Below are 18483 nucleotides of genomic sequence, written 5' to 3' on the forward strand. Positions count from 1 at the left end.
ACAGGTTGCCCAGAGAGGTTGTGGATGCCCCATCCCTGGAAGTGTTCAAGGCCATGTTGGATGGTGCTTTGGGCAACCTGGTCTATTGGAGAGTGTCCCTGGAACTAGATGATCTTTAAGGTCTCTTCCAACCCAAACCATTCTATGATTTTATGACATCAGCAGATTAAATTAACCTGAGAGGGGCTCTGTGCTGATGATGCAATGCCAATTTCAGCTTCCAAGGCAGCCTAAATGTAGTCACGTGGCACCGCAGTGTGGCATGTAAACTTGGTTATTGGCATTTCCAGAAGGAGTGGCCTTTGAATGCAGGGACCTGCAGCCCCGCAGGGAGGTTATCAGTGGCAGTCGGGCTTGACAGGTCTGCAGTACCTGCAGCATCAGATCCCTTGAAACTGCATGGGATTTCCTAGCCTAAGAAAGTACTACACTCAGCACCAGTATCAGCAGAAAGTGTATTTTCAACTTTTGTATTACTACAGCTGTATCACCCTCATGATCAGTGAGGTTTATGATGCGATTTACAACTTCTCACAGTGTGACTTGAGGTAGTAAGAATGGGAAATGCATGTTTTCAAGGTGTGAGAGGAGAGGTGTTGACCAAGCTATATGCTTGGCAAGGGATAAATGCTGTCTATTTTACATCAGTGGGAAGACAGATAAACTCAAGTTTTGTCCATGATGTAAACTTCTGTGTAGGGGATGCTGTAGGCCATTGTTTATTTCTTAGTGGATGATGTATTATGAAAAGTTATGCCAGCAATTGGTGGCTTAAATAATTCAAGATGCTCGTAAAACTTACAGGAAACAATTGCTTTGAAAGTGTAACTAACCGGTCATATTCCCTGTGCAGAATAGTTTGTGTGATGAATTTTGGCATTTTCTTCTAATACATTATCTCTAAATTATTGTTTTTTCATCATTCAAGCAGGACCATCTGTCTGATGCAGAATTATTTTTATGATTATAAACAACAGATTTCTGATTTAATGTTTCTCTGGCTTTAGAAAGAGCTGGTTGATTTAACATGTACACAAAAGTTCACATTTGCTCTGAAGCATCATTTCACTGTTTAAGGTCCTTGTTTGGTCACATGCATTATTTCCTCCATCGTGTGAGAATCTGTGTGTGCATATGATTTGAAATCACCTTGAATAATTCAAATTCTGGCAGAGAACAGCCTCTGCATAAACGATAACGCACAGCTTTTCCAAGCTCTTAAGAACTGCAGGGCTGTAGATAAGTAAATTCAATAAAATGAAACTCTCAGCCTTGCCTCTTTCAAGTAATGGAATCACCACTCAACTTCCCAAGTTTGACACTTCTAGTTTTTCAAGACTTTGGTGAATTATATTCCCCAGTTCTGCAACAAGATTCTCACAGGAGAGAACCTGTGTCCTCTGACCACTTCCAGACCCCAAGGGGACATGTGTCAGGCCTGACCAGTGCCAGGCAGCATAAAGACTCTAAGGAATATTTTAGGAAGATTAGGAACAGAGGAACAATAACAATGCCAAAAGAGCAGAAGTTCCTGTAAAATGCAGATTTGAATGCATAAATGTAGTTGAGCTTATCTTTGGCTGCCTACCCTCATTCCTGTACAAGGCCTAGATGACAAAATAATTTTGAAATCCGAATTGTGAGTGGGGAGGAGAGGAGATGAAGGCTGTGAGGGAGAAAGAAAGGTGTGGTGTCCAGTGGGTAGCCTGAAATGTACATTCTAAGTATTACAAAATTTTCTTTAAAATATGCAGAAAATAATAATATAAAAAAAGTATTGCCACTGATGAATTTACTCTTGAGACTTCTTGTTTTTACTTTGTGACCACTCCCCTACTGCTTAAACAAACAGCCTGAAGGTTTGATTTTGGTATTTTACCTCGTGGTCACGTTTAGGAGCTGCTCCATGAAAAAAAGATTTTATTATTTTCAGAAGTTTATGAAGCAAAGAATTGGAATAGCTTCAAACATACCAAATATTCTAACGTCGCTCAGTAGTTCAGTTATAAACCTGAAATATATAAAGTAATAATAGGACAATGACATTTCCCACTTGAAAGAGTATCTACTATGCAAATCAGATTTTCTACAGGAGGGAAAAGTTTAAAACCAAGTAAAACTACCTCCTGGGAGCTCCTCAGGCAAAATTCAAATAGCCTCTGAGAAGATCCTTGTAGGTGAAGCCACTGAACACCAATCAATAGAAGATAATCACTGGCAGTCTTAAAAATGCATCAATTACAGCAAACGGTTGAGGAAATGTCAGCATATAACTTTGCTATTTCATTCTCATATGGGTATAACTAAATGTATTGCTATTGTTTATTTGCTATTGCTGTTTGAAAGAATTCCTGCAGCCAGATATCAATTTGTTTTCTGTCGGAGTTTAAGAGGATCCCAAATGGGAGCAATTTATGTCCAGCTGAAGTAAATTTTATATTTTCTCAATGGTATAAAAATTGATCAACTATAAATGAATGTAAATGATTCTTAATATGCTTATTGATCTGAAGACACCTTCCTTAGAGAGAAGCTTCATACGCACAATCATGTAATTTTATATATATAAAAATATATATCTATAATATATATTTAATATATTTTAAGTATGTAATGTTCATACCTGCTTAGTGTTTTGTCCTAGTTTAGTGAGATTTGATCTTAAATTTGGGTTTGATTCTGGTGTAATATAACTATAATAATACATGGCTGGATACAGCAGAATGGCGACATCTGCATAGCCTGAGCATTGGTCACATCAAGTTTGCTAGTGAGTGGGGCAACAGGATGCTTCTTGCCCCTCAAGCCTATTTTTTAAGGGATGAATCCCTCACCACTGCTGAATTACAGCTCATGACATGGTGACGACTGGCCCTCCGGGTTAGCCCCCAGGAGATTACAGGGGAGTTATTGAGCTCCCATGCTGTGCAAAGTGTGCGGCTGTTCTGCTCCTTGCCTCCCCGCAGTGCCTTAGGGTCTAACTGCAAGTCCGTTGAACTCCTCCACACAAGTGTTGATGGTTCGTCATACATGTTGATTTTGCTGAGAGCCAAACTGAGACTGGCTTCCAGATTTAACAGTTTTGGATGACTCACTCTTTCAGAGAAGCAGCTGCAGGGTATTCAGGAATACGCAAAAATGGCAAATCAATGACAAACGTCGTCGTGGCGATGACAGCAGTTGCTAAATATGGTGCAGCACCTGACAGGTGAATAGAGGTGGTGAGCTGATAACAGTAGAATGCTTGGGCATCTTTCCGCAACTCCTGGTATTCCTGGCAAAAAAAGATCCGACCCTAGAACTTTATAGATAAATAATTACCCTATTGCCTTTGGAACACAAGTCTAAATATATATGTTGTTGCTATTACTTAAAGTATTTCGATGTTTAATTTTGAACTTGGCGTCAGTCTTACCCTTAAAGGTGAAATATTCTCTTGGGGAGGCACTCTGGACTTTAGTAGAAACGTGCCAGCCACTGAACTGATCTTTCTGTACATAAATTGCTGAAGAAAAGGCCATTGCTATTTCTTTAGGATGTGAACTAGTGTGACCAACCTACCTGCATGCCACCCTGCCATTTTTGTCATCTCTACTGTGATGATGTTATTCAGAGGAATGGAACTAAAAGACAGGCACTGAACTTTCCCAGGCCAGATTTACAGAAGAAAAACAAAACTCAAAAGCTTTATTTTTCTCATTTTTAAGGTTCTGCTGTCCTAAGAGATCACCTTCTTGTGCGTTGATGGTATCTGCAGTGCACTGAGATTTCCCTGTGAAGAATTCTGGCTTGGTACATGAGAAGACATAAAACCTTCCACTCAGCCAGTGACACCAGGTTATGCAGGCTCCACTGGAATACATTTGGAGACTTGTAGCCTGTTTGCCATGTTTAGTGAGTAGCCCTAAGCTCCCAGTGGAGTATCTTTCCCCAATAATCTCTAGTTTATTGTGGATTTTCTGTTTCTTGCCATACTTCTTTTTCAGATATGCAAAGTCACCCCTTCCTGAGAGATACGGGTCTTGTTTTGGGGATGATGTATTGTGATAGAGGCTCCAACTGCGAGCCAGGACAAACAATTTAAGCCTTGCTTTACACAGACTTTAAATAACACAGATGTTGATGTATAATATTTGGTATCCAGGTAAATACATGCAGAGAAAATTGGACAAGTTTTCCAATATGATCAGAAAGCCTCCGTGATTTGAAGGCCCTTGAGACAGTGATTTGTTCTCCTTCATTCCTGTCCTTCTTCTTCTCCTTTCTCCCATAACTGCTTCTCATGAGTCTAGACCTAGGGTATACCCAGTGAGAGCTGTTTAAAATAAACCACACCAAGCATTAATCTGTAAACTGAAGCCTGAGTTTGTCAGTGCAGAAAATGTAACTGGGTTAAAAAGCAGTTCAAGACAAAGGGACAAAGGTGGCTGACAACCTATTAAACACAATGACGTGGATGTAACCTCCTAGTTTGGTGGCCCCTAAACTGCCAGAAGTGAGGAGGGCATATGAGAGGGAAGCATGATTTTGTGCCTTCTCTGTCCTTCCACTCCCACCCAGTATCTGCTAATGGCTGTCCTCAGAAACAAGACATTGGTTTGGAAAGTCCTATTGATGCTACATAGTATGTGTAAGTGTTTTGGCAGTCTTAAGCAGAGGGCTAAGGAGTGCGAGCAGCACTGCAAGTAAACAGTATTTTCTCCCTTAGAAATTGTCTCTGTCTTTGAGGTTTGTTGAATAAGTGTCTGCTGTATTATTCCTCTTTTGTAGATAGTATCCTACCTCACAGGTACCAGCCCAGACCCTTCCCTGGACACAAGTGGAATTTTTCTTTGATATAGGGCCTACTGCATGACACAAAGGACTGCAGTTAATCTAAAGCAGGTAGTGAGAACATCTGTTCAAGATTCCTGTATTTCAGGACGTGGTATTTAAGACAGAGTAATAACAGCATATGGGTTGAGACTTCCTCATAAAGAGAGAATAATTTGGTGTAAATCTATTTGGAAAGAAAGATTTATATTGATATTTTCATCTAATATGAACATAAACCTCAATGATCTATTAAACTATATACCTAAATATTTCTAAAGTTTTCTAAGGCAGAACCTTGTACAGACTGTGTGAAATTCTGTTACTATAACTGGGTTGAATCACTTGGTTTTAGACTCTTTTCCTTTCTCGGTTCTTATTGCATAACATCATCTTTTGAAGTGGTGGCTTAAACAAAAGGCAGACTTTAAAGCAATGAGGGCTTTTCCCCCACACCCACACTAATATCTAAAAATACTCTTAAAATTATTCAGGACTGAAGCTTTTCATGGTGAAGTTCCTCAGATACATTGTGTTTTGCTTTTAGAGGAGTGAGTCAGTTTTTTCATATGCTGTAACACATTCAGTTTGTGAATACTGCTTTCATTTTTACATTTGTGCAGCATTGCAAAAAGCTGCCCGCTTGTGATTTGATCAATATAACTTGGCTTTAATGCTATATTTTGGGGAAGGAGTATGTTTGATCATAAGAGCTGAAAGGCGTACCTTATACAATACATGAAAAGTCAAAAAAATAGAATAGTTAAGTTCCTGCTAATTAAGTAGGTCGTGACTGACCAAGAATCAGCCATGGTAATCTGTGATGGTACCATGAAAAATGCATTGTAATTAGATACCACAGCTTCAATATTAATCATCAATATTCAACAGATGTGTGTCTCTTTGTTGGTTCTGAGCATCATACAGATTTTCACTGAAATGGAAAATCAAGAAAGAACAAAAAAAAAAAAAAAGGAAGAAATTGAGTCAGTGCTCCAATATTTCATTAATTAAGAAATAAATATTTGTATTTATTATTCATTTTTCTAGCCTTCTTTTAAGGAAGACTAAAATACTGTTTGAAAGAATATACTTAATTTTAGAAAAGAATGTTTAACACTGAATGATTTTTCCTGCAAAGTTGCCTGTCCTTTTGTCTCTTCTGTATGGGAGAATCTATGGAAATATCTGAATGTGTGTGAAACAAATTCACCTCCAACCCACATCCCTCCTGAAACTGTAACCTCTGTCATGATGCTACAGAAAACTTGACAAGAATGACATACCTAGTATGCAGGGACTAGTGCTTACGATAACGATCAGGAGCATTTTATGGGTACAATATGCTCATATAGTCTGGTGATATGTCCCATAGTTACTTTTATATTCCTTGTCCCTGTTACATGGCTGTAAAGCTGTGCAGAGGGGTAATATTGGAAATTCTTTGAACACCCATTTGTTTAAATGTTCATTTCAGTTAAAGCAATTCCTAGCTCAAAAGTTCATTTTTGCAACTTACCAGTTGCGATGTACAGGTTGACACAAGTAGTGTATGTCCGATGCTGTATGTCTAAATTAGCAGGTGGGGATCATCCTGCAGAGGTAAGCAGAGAATGCAGGAGACCCAAGATCCATGCTATCACCTTCTTAGAGATATACTTCTGTCCCGCTGAATGAATGCCCATGAGCAGATGGAACACACACAGTGCCCCCCAGTTTATTTTCATCCCAAACGAATGCAGTCAGTGCGCTCTGAGATTGCCCTGCAGTGAAAAGCAAAACGAAGTAAAGGGGAATGCGCAGGAGAGTCTCTTCAAAAGTGCACTCCTGACCCCAGCTAAAATACCAGCAGACATGCGTCTGTTGAAGCTGGGATTTTCAAACTGAGGTAAAGAGAATTAGTCACCCCAAGGGCTGTATTCAGGCACCCAGAAAACAGTATTTCTCAACAGTGATAGACTGCTGTATCATTCATTTGCTTGAGCTGGAACAGAAGGTCTGTATTTTGAATTCTACAGTAGTCCAAGGTTTTAGTTAAAGTGCTTTTAGGTCTTAATATACCAGTGAAGTGTAAGACCCAGTAAAGTTTCATTAAATAAAATCTCTTCAGCTTCAACTTCCAGCCCTACCCTGCCATTTTTAATAGGAAAGCTATCTATCCTACCCTGCAGTTGAGGCTTGAAGCCCTGGAGATAATGCTGCCTAAAGCTATAATAAATATGTTTTCTGCACATTGTTCCGGTCCAGGCATGGTTCTGGGAGAGGGCTTGCATCTCCCTTACCATATGACTTTGTACAGGGCCGGGTGGGTTATATGCTCTGCCTGCTGGCTTTCACTGGGAGTTAGAACCCCGGTTCTCTCATGTCCCTCAAGTTGAAAAGCTCGTTTGCATTTCATTACAATAGCTCTCTAGCCTCCTGCTGACTCAAGCCTTTCCTCCTGCAGTAAGAACTGTTGTGTGGACACAGTCATTTTACACATATCCTTGTTCAGATTTCATTATAATTTATTATTAGCTGTATTAAGTCTCTCATACGTAAGTCTTGAGCAGCTTACCTATCAGTATGGTGTCAGAGTGAGCAGCTGGAAAAGTACTCAGTAACTTCTTTATCTCATCTGACTAATGTAAAATATTAAAATTACTGCAATTCATTCATGGCACCCACTTTTTTTATTAGCAACATATCTTTCGCACTTCTTTCCTTAGTGAAATATTCTTGCTGCCTACTTTAATCAGATAAATTAGTAGCTAATCACTTATCTCTGCATTGTAGTAGAAATGAGTAAAATGATCAGAGTTTGGGAACTGCTGTTGCACATGCATGTAAGTGATGCATAAAATAATAATTATACTGATAGAAATAAGACATTCCCAGACAAAGAAATCATTTGTGGTTACTCTGAATAAACTAAAAGACAGATGTTATGTCACAACAGTGTCATAAACTTACTTTTTATTGTATGACTATTTTATTTTTTAAGCCCTAAATGTTATGTAAAAGTGGCACAATTTTAAACACATGCTTAATTTTAAAAAGAATTTTAGATTTGGATTCCTTTTAATATTATGGATTTTCGTGCATGTATTTTTATTTTAAAACAGCTTATTGCTCAAAGGGGATCCCAGCTTCACAGCACTGCAGGCTGAAGTCTTTTCTACATGGAATACCTAATTGGGTCAGTATTAAACTCTGAGTTCAGCAGTCATAGAAGTTCATAGAAGGTCAATCTGAAAAACAGTACAATTTTAACTTCAGTAGAACTTAGTTGTGTGGTTTTTATCTTGAGCATTATTTTGAGGCTGGTAGGTCTTCAGAACAAGTTCTTCATTTTGGCTATGTACAGTATGTGCACATACAATATAAAAGGCAGTCTACAGGGCCTTCCCTTTCCTCAGCAAGGTTATCTCTCAGCAAGTTATGAGCAAAAAGCTTCAGAGTTTTCCAGGTGCCCTACCTCTTAGGTGACGTATTTCACTTCTTTCACCTCTACAGTGCACCCAGGGGCAGAGCCTCTCCTGCACTGGTTCAGTGGGTTGCAGCCTTAAGGCTTGTGCACATCTGCTTCACTGTTGGGAAGCAGCTCCTGGAAGAAACTTTCTGCCTCCTGGCAGTGTGGTCCAGCCTCATTACATGCTTCAAGATAGCCTTTTTTTTCAGAACCTAGTGTATTTTGTATCTCTCCCCAAACTATACAGCTAAAAGATAAAACAGCTGTACCAATGGCAGCCTATCCATCTAAGTCTTATCTTAGCCTTTCCTTGCAACTTGTGGCTAGTTCCAAAATTGCTTCTGGTTGGTGGGAAAGAGGGAAGGGGCAAAGAGCCCCACTGTAGACTTTCTTTTCCTGAGTTATGTAACATTTTCTCCTTTGTCTCTGATTTAGTAATCACTTACCCCAAATGCAACAGCCATGTAAATGGCGGCTTTAATGCGAACCCCATAGATCTAGAAAAAACAAGCCAATAATGCATCTGCAACCAGGGGCACAGGCATTTCCCAGGTGGTTACACAGAGGTTCTTCACATGAAGGTCCTTTTTCAGGTCATTCCTTAATTTCCCATTTGGTTTTCTGCAGATCTGAATTAAAATAAGATGGCTCTACCTAGATCTTCCATCATGGCTATCTGTCTTGGAAGGTAGGCTATATGTTAATAATGGCATTATTGATACATCCCAAATAATTTGTTTGGTAGAAATGCTGAATATGTTACGGAGGTTCATCTGAAGAGATCTAAATACAACAAAGGTGAAAATGGTAAGTACAGTATAGTAACCTAGCCACTTGCATCACTTGTAATTAACTTTTCTATACCATTCTATGTGTGGGTGTGAATAAGACTGCAAATATTTGCATTTGTTTCCTCCTACACAGTTTTCAAAAGTAGCTTGGGAGGCACACATCCAACTTTGTTTCAGATAGTTTTGCACAGGAACCTCCTCTGGACTCTGAATAAAAATATCCCTATGGAAAGCAAGGAGGGAGCAATCAGGTGGGCCCTGGGGATGTGAACACCCAGCTCCCATCATAACAGCACATGGTCTGGGCATCTCATTGAAGTCTCTTTGAAAGACTGAACTGTGGAATTAGATCAGAAAAAGCTTTACTTGATGCTATAATTCACTTCCCTTGCCATGCAGAAGACCCAATGGTTTATCTCAATCAGCATTAGCTGCGTGGCAGCAGGATCAGAGTTCCAGTCACGAGCCACGCAGTAGCATCCCATTGTGCTAGGTTTTGGACAGGCATAAAGGAAGAAGCTGATGGCTCTTCCACAGTTCATGACTTACTTGGCAATAGGTCTGTTTCCTGCTTTGCTTTTCTTTTTTCAGAGAAACACTACATCATGTATTATGGAAACATCAAGGATACTGTCTTGCCCGTGCTGTTTAGTAAATGGCATAGTGCTTCTTGGTAGAATATAGATGTCAACATGCATATTGAAAATGTCCAAGGGTGTCATGAGTCCTTGCATGCAGGGGAGAGATGGCATGCTATTAATGATCCTTTCTTCCACAAGCAAATTCCAGTCATGTTATATAAAGCTGGGACAGAAATAAAAATTGCCCTTCATTAAAAGCAGCCTTGTCTGCTGTACGTATGGCATATTAGACTTATTTAAAGAACGTTGTGAATTCTTGGGGAAAAAAGAACCCGGAGATGCAGCTATTATTTCTGCTGTAGTGTGGCAAGGGCTTTGCTGCTGTGAATAATAACAACCATGTTGATGGGTAGACCTAAATTAAAAGTGAAAGAGGTTATTCATTCATTGCAAAAATCCATCTTAATGTGAAGATGAGGGAGTTTGGGGAGTTTTTTATTTCTATTTTTGCTTTTAGGCCTACTATATACTATTCAGGGCCTTTTTAAAGTTGGAAAACTGTTTATAATAATATCACAGATCAGCAAAGTTTTAAATTATTTGAGTTACTTTTTGAATTCTTCTCTTCTGCTAGGCAATCACAAACTCAGCGGGGGATTTTCCTTTGTGCAAAGCGCCATATCTGATGCCTAAAAGAAAGTGGTGACTTTTTTCTTCGCTTTTTTGCATATATTGGTCAACATTCATCAAAATGTTCCCTTCCTGTAACATCTGAGGTCCTTATGTATTTGGAATTAAGAAATATTCTTGGTATTTGAGATACCAGAATGCTAACCAGTGACAAGCATCAACTGATACAGGGACTTGAGGGAGTATAAGCAGCATATTTGAATGGGCAGAGCTTGGTGGTGAGGGTGCGTCAGTGGAACAAAGTGGTGTCCTGAGCTTTGGATGTTCCTGGCTTCAGGGACTACCCTGGTACTGATGCTCAGTGCGCTCCTTGTGGCCCACATACGGTTCACTGAAGTACTGCTTCTTCGGAATTCCCCCCTGCCCACAGCCACAATGGGCCATGCTTCAAAAATGTTTCTCAGTTTGCTACCATGAGGAGGTTTAAAAGCCCCCCTGCTGCCATGTAGCCCCCACTTGCAAAGATGAACCTGTGTACTGAGCAACTTTGGCAGCTGTTCAATAAGGAACATAGCTGAGATGAAGATATATTTGTTAAACTCAGATTTTCCCTTCCTGCCTTTTAAATGGAGATGGTCAAGAGAAAGATGGCAGGGGAACTAGCTTATATTTTGGGTGGCTTGGGTTTCTGTCCTGACACAGGGGGCTTCCTAGGTGGCAGGGGATTCAAGGCATGGGTACGTGAACAACCTCTGGAGTCCTCTAGCCACAAACATGTACTGTGCCTGAAGTAGCTGTCTACCTAAATACCTTGATTATTTAAATCAAACACCCTGATGCATGAGCAAGTGTAGAAAATATTTTCCACTCTGCCTACCAAAATGTAGTAGTATGACTGACTGCAGGTGTAAAGAGGGAGGGATTTACCTCTGCTATAAGTTGTGAGTAAGGAGAAAAGAATCGGCTTCCGTCTTGAATTATGTAGACAGTAATTAAATGAAGCCAACTTGCAGAATTGGCTGACTTGCCTGCCTGAAAATATTACTCCAAACAGAAATAATGAAGAATGGATCCTGGAATATCCTTGAAATTAGGTGCTATAAAAAGGCCTTTCTTTTTCTCTCTCTTTTCTTTCTTTCTTTCTTTCTTTCTTTCTTTCTTTCTTTCTTTCTTTCTTTCTTTCTTTCTTTCTTTCTTTCTTTCTTTCTTTCTTTCTTTCTTTCTTTCTTTCTTTCTTTCTTTCTTTCTTTCTCTCCTTCTCTCCTTCTCTCCTTCTCTCCTTCCTTTTTTTTCCCCTTTGGAAAAAAGTAGTGTTGTCCTCTTTTCTGTATGTAAATGCATATGTGTGCGTTCAGTGGTCCTGATATACACTTACTTTGCTTTAATTGGTATCATTTCCTGAGGAGGGGAATATGAATTTTGAACTGATTTTGAATTTTGTGTGTAATTTACTCAAGAAGCTGAACCATTAAAAAGCTTTCATCTTCCATCATTATGGGTCCTTGAAGCCAGAAGTCTTCACAGCAGCATGCTGAGAATGTCAGAAGGAATCTGTCCTTTAGTCCTTCCTCTGGATGAATAGCTGTGGTGTTCAGGAAAATGCAGTCTGAAATCTGGCTAAGGAAATGAAAAAGCAAGCAAGTAGGAGCTTTATTTTTAAGGAGGACTGGCACTTGGAACACTTAAGGACCTGCAACAAGAAAGAGAAATAAGGCTAATATTACAAAGTGGTAAGATTTTCCATCAGCATTCAATTAAAAAAAAAGCTGAAATTCAATAAATGTAATCCTAAATGTCAAGAAGAACAAATGCTCTGGGCTCAGTTGTAGCTGGGCTCAGGAGCAGCATCTAAACGTTGAACTAGAGGGTCAATTGTCAATAGCAAGCACCTGTAAATAAGGTCACATTTTTCTTTTAAGAAAAATGGCTGTGAGATACATCTATTTAGTCTTCCCACCTGACTATTTTAGGTAGAACCAGGCCGGTATTTCTAACGGGCAGAACCAGTTCTAGGCACTCTTGGAGTTTTATCGACACATTTTTATTCCTTACAGAAGAAGGTAAGTGAAACATACTGGTTCTCCACACTAGACAGTGATTCTGAAGGAGAGGAAACAGTGCAGGAAGCTTCAGGTGACTTCAGGTGACAGGAAAAGCATTTAACATTTTCTGGAAAGTCAAGTTAAAAAGTTGATGCATAGCGATGTGAACAGGTTGGGACAGAATGGAGTGCATGCTGGATTGAAAGTCAGGGATGCAGTGAGGGCACTGCCAAGTTATGTTAATCAGGTAGAACATATATTATTGAATGTATTTTATCCTTCCTTTTCTTCATCCCAGCTCAGTATTTGTTAGAGGCTTCTGGTGCCTGAAAGTTGGTCTATGTGCAAAATCACAGAAGGAAGAAGTAGATTTAAAGCTCTCCAGTAGCAAAAAGTTTTTGGACTGCAATGAGAAATGCAGAGTGATGTGATACTTTGGTGGGTTCAGACCTAGTGCAACACCTTCAGGCAGGGGTCTTGTGAAACACAGGGACAGTTGAACCCAAGTGCAAGATGACAGCAGTGGGTACATGTCATGGAACACAAGTGCAAGTGAAAAGAATATCTGGTTGTAATTTTGCTGTGTGTTGTGAATATCTCCTACTGTCCTACATATTTCCCTTCTCTGTATGCTTGTGCACAAGTCCAGGGCTAGTTAGGTGCCCAGACAGACAGGGTATTTCTTTTATTGAGTCTCAGCCATGCTAACAGCAGATCTGAGATTTGAGGACAAACCTTGGCTGCTACTTGGAAGAAAAGTTTTGGGTTGTTTTGTGGATGGAATTAATTTCCAACAAGTTGATATGAACCCATTTGTACCTACCTTGTAAACGTGCATTTCACCATTTGAATTTTTGAAATATTGACAGTGAAGTTTTGCTACTGAATGATCTGTGAATGTACTTTGACATTCCATGAATGTGTCATAACTATTATTCAATAAGAGGCTTGTATTTAAGCCTGATAATTGCTCAAACGTTAAAGGCCACAATTATTTCTTTCATAATTCAGGACTGATTGACTAGATGAATCATGTGGTACTGTTTCTACTCCAGGATTAGATGTCTTCCACATCTGCAGAGAGTTTTATCAATTAGTGCATCAACATTTCTGCCTTAAATAGTCATAAAAAAGCGATGGCAGGGATATGAAAAATATTTTTCCTTCTCATAGCCATTCCTGGAATAAAATATTGTTTGCAAATTAAACTGTAGAGTTGTTTGGGAGTTTTAATTTACAGGCAAGCAGTTCCAGTAACTTTAAAAAGGCTGGAAGGGATAAAAACCCGAGTTATTTTTTCACCTTTAAGTGATTATACAGAAACCTGTGTTTCTTTAGCTAAAGCTGATTATTTCTGTGGTGCATGAACTTTAGCTGGCAAATGGGGTGCATGCATGTGAATGCCTACACAGCCATCGATTGTGACACCATTGAAGAGACAAAATAATCCAATAACAGCTAGGTATCTGGAAACAAGAGTCTCAGAGATGAGGCTTTGATACCAATGACAGAAGGATGTCAATGCATTGATTCTAAGTAGTCCCACAAGACTTGTCAGACATGCCACATTAAAATTAAAATTTAGTGAATGAGGATAAAACTTTAATGTAGCTTCAATGCCCTGACCTAGATAAAGTTGTTAATTTTTGATTTATAACTGGGTACAGAATTTTAATCTGCATTAGAAAGAGAAATTTTTCCATAGGGTTCTCTTTAAATACTGAGAATCTTAGACCAAACTCTTGTAACATGACATAGTAGCACCAAACCTATTCTACCTCAGCACTGAGTTCAAGATCTGACATGTCCTCCGGACTCTGCCCATGCAAAACTTTGTTGTTTGCTCTCCTTCTAGACAAAACTGATTGTGAATATATGCAGTTTCAGATGTCTAACAACCACTATGTTTTTTGGTCTTAAATGGGGTTCTTGCTTACTTATGTGAAGAGTCAATTTTTCCTCAGGCTCTTGCTTCTCATCTGTTACTGCCTATTCTCTCCTACATTATCACCTTGCCAGGAGATCCAGTTATATACAGATGTCCCCTGACCTAGTTAACAGTCTTCCAATTACACACCGAACATTACACGTGTTTTGCAATATCCTGCATCCCTCTTTAATTAAATTAATATTTTCTAAGCAGTGTCTTACCCTAGACTGAGAATGAGGTTCAAGTCTTATTTATGCCGCAAAGTAGAGCCTCACTGGGTTCGTGCACAATGCACAGAACCACAGGCACCACGTCCAAAGGCTGGTGTTGCTGGTTCACACGGTAGGGTGCTGGCAGGGGTGAGGTGCTGCCCAGTGCAGCTGGAGCACACCTGGGAGCGTGAGGCTCACAGAGAACACAGGCTAGACAGCCTGCGAGAGGACGGAGGTGGCAGGTGTGGGACGGTTTCAGTTTTGCATTGCCCTCTAGTGTCAGGCTGACTATTTAGGTTGTTTCTCACCGCACCTTTTCGAGTTGTGCCAAATGTTGCCCCCACTGGATTTCTAGACATCTGGGCAGGGGTAGCACAGCGTTACGGGGTAACGACGTGGTTCTGCAAATAGACTCCTGGAGTCCCTAAGCTGAGGTTTGGTGATGTAGAGCCACTGCAAAAACTCAGGCCCATCATAAGTTTCATGTTGTTGGTTTACAGACCAAAGAAACGTCCGTTTCCTATCTGCCAGTATCACAACTTCAGTGTGCCAGGAAGAAGGGCATTTGCCTCCTTTGTGCCCATCCCACCATTAATGCATGTTTTTCAAAGCAAAACTGAGATTCCATTTAAAGACTGTCCAACAGCACTTACAGCTCTGTTCTCACCTACAGAATAGTAGTTAATGAAAATAGCAGATTTTGATGGTATGGCCAATAACTTTTCTTTATGCTAATTAAGAGTGAGGAAGTTGGGTCTAACATCACAAGTGATTCAGAAACATCTAGTAGCAAAAAGGGACATATAGTTCCACATACGGAGGAAAATGGCAATTTAAAGTGGCCATCAAGTCAAGGTTTTTACAAAATCGGTCAGGTTACATTTAAAAAATTACCTTATTTTTTGCTTACTTTCATATTATCTTTAATTGTGGACATTTCTTGAGAGCTTCTTAAGCTATATGGTACAATTTCAGACAATTAGAGAGCTGGTCAAAGGAAAAAGCTTGATTTTATGATGGGTTTTTTTAAGGTTATACATCTATTTTTGTTCCATACTGGGACAAAGTCACAACCTTCTAATTCTCTTATTTGAAAATGTTTGAATCAAAATGTCAGTTTTCAAATTGAGAAAGGAAGTGTTTTGATTCCTTTTTCTCTTCCTTGTTTTCCTTCTGAAATTAGCATGGACCTTCTTTAAAATGTCATTGAAATGAATGCTTCACTGCAAAATATTTTAGACTTACCAAAAAATAGTCTGACCTACTTTAATCTACATGACTATTTCTCCGTTCAAAAATCCTGCTAAAGAAAAGGCTCATTGTATAATCACTGTTTAGGTTTTCTGATTTGTGGCTAGTTGTTTTCTCTCACTCTTTCCAGATTTGTGCCTGAAGTTTCAAAAACTGAATCCTCCACACTTTGGGAGTAAGAGAAACACACTATCAATTTATAGTCCCATTGCAGTCAGTGGCAAATCCATGCTTCATTGGATCACAAATTTTAGCAGTAATGGTATCCCAAAGGGCATTAAATCTTTGGTCCATTATTTGTATTTGATTGATGTCCTGAACTCATCATGCAGATATTTTACCTTACCTTCTCTTATAGTATATCAGCTCAATAAGACCTTGTTTCTTTCTTAGTAATGAACTACTTCCCAGTGTGCCAAGCTGAAACTTCTTGCTGTCAGACAAACTACCTGGGGGAAGAACCTCTACATAAGAGTTAAAATTTTGATTTATCCATCCTTGCAGTATCATTAGTGGAAGAGGGACTTTTTTTCAGGTACTCTGCTTAGGACTGAGATGGAAAGGAGTGAGCATGACAGGAGCCTTAAGTGACACATAAGCAAACTCAGGATCTGGAGCAATTCAGTTGCACAAAAAAGCAAGAAAAGAATAATACCCATGTGCCAGCTCTACCTTTCACCACTGGCTTTGTCTGTCCTTTCTAGTTCCACTGATTGCAGAAAGCACTCCTCTGAGCATGCGGAGCTGATGATACTCAATTGTTTCAAACTGAAGTTATGGGAAACCATCTGGTTTTATGTTTTACTTATGAAGACACATATAATTTTAAAGCTGTTTCTATTGCTTCTGTATTTCTGCTTGGTCATTATTTTTCTAGCTTCAAAATAATACATTTAATTGGATGAAATCCTAACTCTGGCCAGATGTGCATGTGACATATTTTTATGTGTCCGTAGTACTGTAAAGATAAATAGAAAAGCACTGAAGGTTGGAAAAATTCTCCTAGGTAGACTATTTTCAGTAGACTTCAGTTTTTCCTTTGAAGACACTGAGAGCATTTTGCATACGTTCACGTTTAACTCCATCTGAAGTACTATTTTAAAGGACTGGGATTGTATTTCCACTCACCTGCATGCTATGGCCCTCCATTGGCAGTACTGAAAAATAGTCAACCTCTTTTCCCAATATCTAGCTCAAAGTACTCAGAGCTTAATTTTTTTTGTGATTAAATTCTTCTTTTAACATGCAAGGATTAAGCTTTGTAAAGTCAAAATCAGAAAGAGGAGCAGGTTGCCAAGTGTATGGTGACAGTGGATATTGTCATGTCACTGATGGGCACATAGAATACATTTGAATTAGACCACCCCCTTTGCAAGACTCAGAGAAAAGAGGCCAGCGTCTGAAAACCAGGGATGCCCATCCAGCAGCACCACAGTTCATAAAGTGTGCCCACCCTGCAGCGATGGGTAGCGAGCATATTATGCTGAGGCTGCATGACTTGCTTTTCTTTATAAGCAGCAGCAGGTAGTTTAAAGCTATCTCAGATTTGATCATGATGCAGCCAAAAAACCTAGTGATTGCAAAGTAGTTGTGCCCCTGGTGGGATTCTGGTCAGAAAGGTGGAAAAGATGTGTGAGGAACTGCAATCCTAATGCCTATACAATATAGGTTAATAAACTATAGCTTAACACCTATCCTACACAAGTTGTTAGTGCCTATGCCTGTACTAACTCTTCTGTGGGGAGTAAATTGTCAAGTCCGTATTCTGTTTTCATTTGGTCTTTACTGGAGCCTTTAAAGCTTTGATTGACTCTAAGGGTGGGGTAAGGGCAGTCACAGCTCTCCCTGTTTCCAACCAAGCACTTCTTTTCTCCATCAGTGCAAAAACTCAGCTTATTGGGAAGGTCTCTCTTGCGGCGATGTCTGAATGTACAAATTTGCTCACAATCACAGTTGGAGTGGCTTATAGCGGAGACAGGTCATGCTGGGATCTTTCACTTTGGCTCCAATTAAATTCTTCTATAAAAGTGGAGGAGGAAATACGAGTTTGCGGTTTAAAGTCAATAGAAGCTGCAGAGCACAGAGCAACTTGTCTTTTCATATGCTGTTCTTTGTAGATACAATATTGTTAAGAAGTCAAACTCATGCCTAGCCCTAGGGCTTAGTTGCCTATCTGTACTGTCAAATCTGTCCAACTAAGAAAAATCATCTGAAAATAAGGCCCAAGAATAGTTTGAAGAAAGTGCTTCTAGGGTAAGCCGTGACAAGTCTTTGTAATGATCAAATTGGAACTCTTAATATGTGATGTTTAAAAACAATAAAATGAGATGTACTTTATGAGCTTTTTAAACATTGCTGCTTAAGGTAGTTCAGAGAACACACTGGACCTCAGTGAGCCTTGACACAATGACCCTTGAAACTTCAAAAAAATGTTAGAAATACAATGTTGCAGAAATACTAATGAGCTGGTGGAGAACTTGCTCAAGAATTTGGCTATTCAGGACATATGCCTTCTTAGGGCTTTCACAGCATGTCCTGAAACTTTAATTATAAAACCTGACATTGGAATCAGTATGGACTCAGAACAGCTAATCTGTTAAAATTTTTACTCAGAGTTAATAGGCGCTGAAGTCTGGTTTATCATTTCCCTTCCTTTTGCCCACAAGCATAGGTAAAATTTGCCTGCTTCGACTGTGGTTTTACTTTGAATTCTTAAGCTCGTTCTAAACCTCAAGAAAAGCTGAAAATTTAGTTGAATCTCAAGACAAGAACCCCATCAAGTC

General features: G+C 39.4%; 1 long non-coding RNA gene across 2 annotated transcripts in view; it reads left to right on the forward strand.

Annotated features, from left to right (window-relative positions):
- Positions 1-18483, forward strand: part of LOC142605105 (uncharacterized) — a 140360-nt gene that overhangs the window by 91725 nt on the left and 30152 nt on the right. Inside the window, exons 3-5 of one of the 2 annotated variants that reach the window (XR_012838869.1) lie at positions 7917-7990; positions 8891-8951; positions 15831-17407. This is a non-coding gene — a long non-coding RNA (uncharacterized LOC142605105). Of the gene's footprint in view, positions 1-7916; positions 7991-8890; positions 8952-15830; positions 17408-18483 lie in introns of those variants that run through there. The other variant, XR_012838870.1, reaches the window with a different exon arrangement.

The sequence above is a fragment of the Balearica regulorum genome, chromosome 1 (genome assembly GCF_011004875.1).
Source record: "Balearica regulorum gibbericeps isolate bBalReg1 chromosome 1, bBalReg1.pri, whole genome shotgun sequence".
Lineage (NCBI taxonomy): Eukaryota > Metazoa > Chordata > Aves > Gruiformes > Gruidae > Balearica > Balearica regulorum.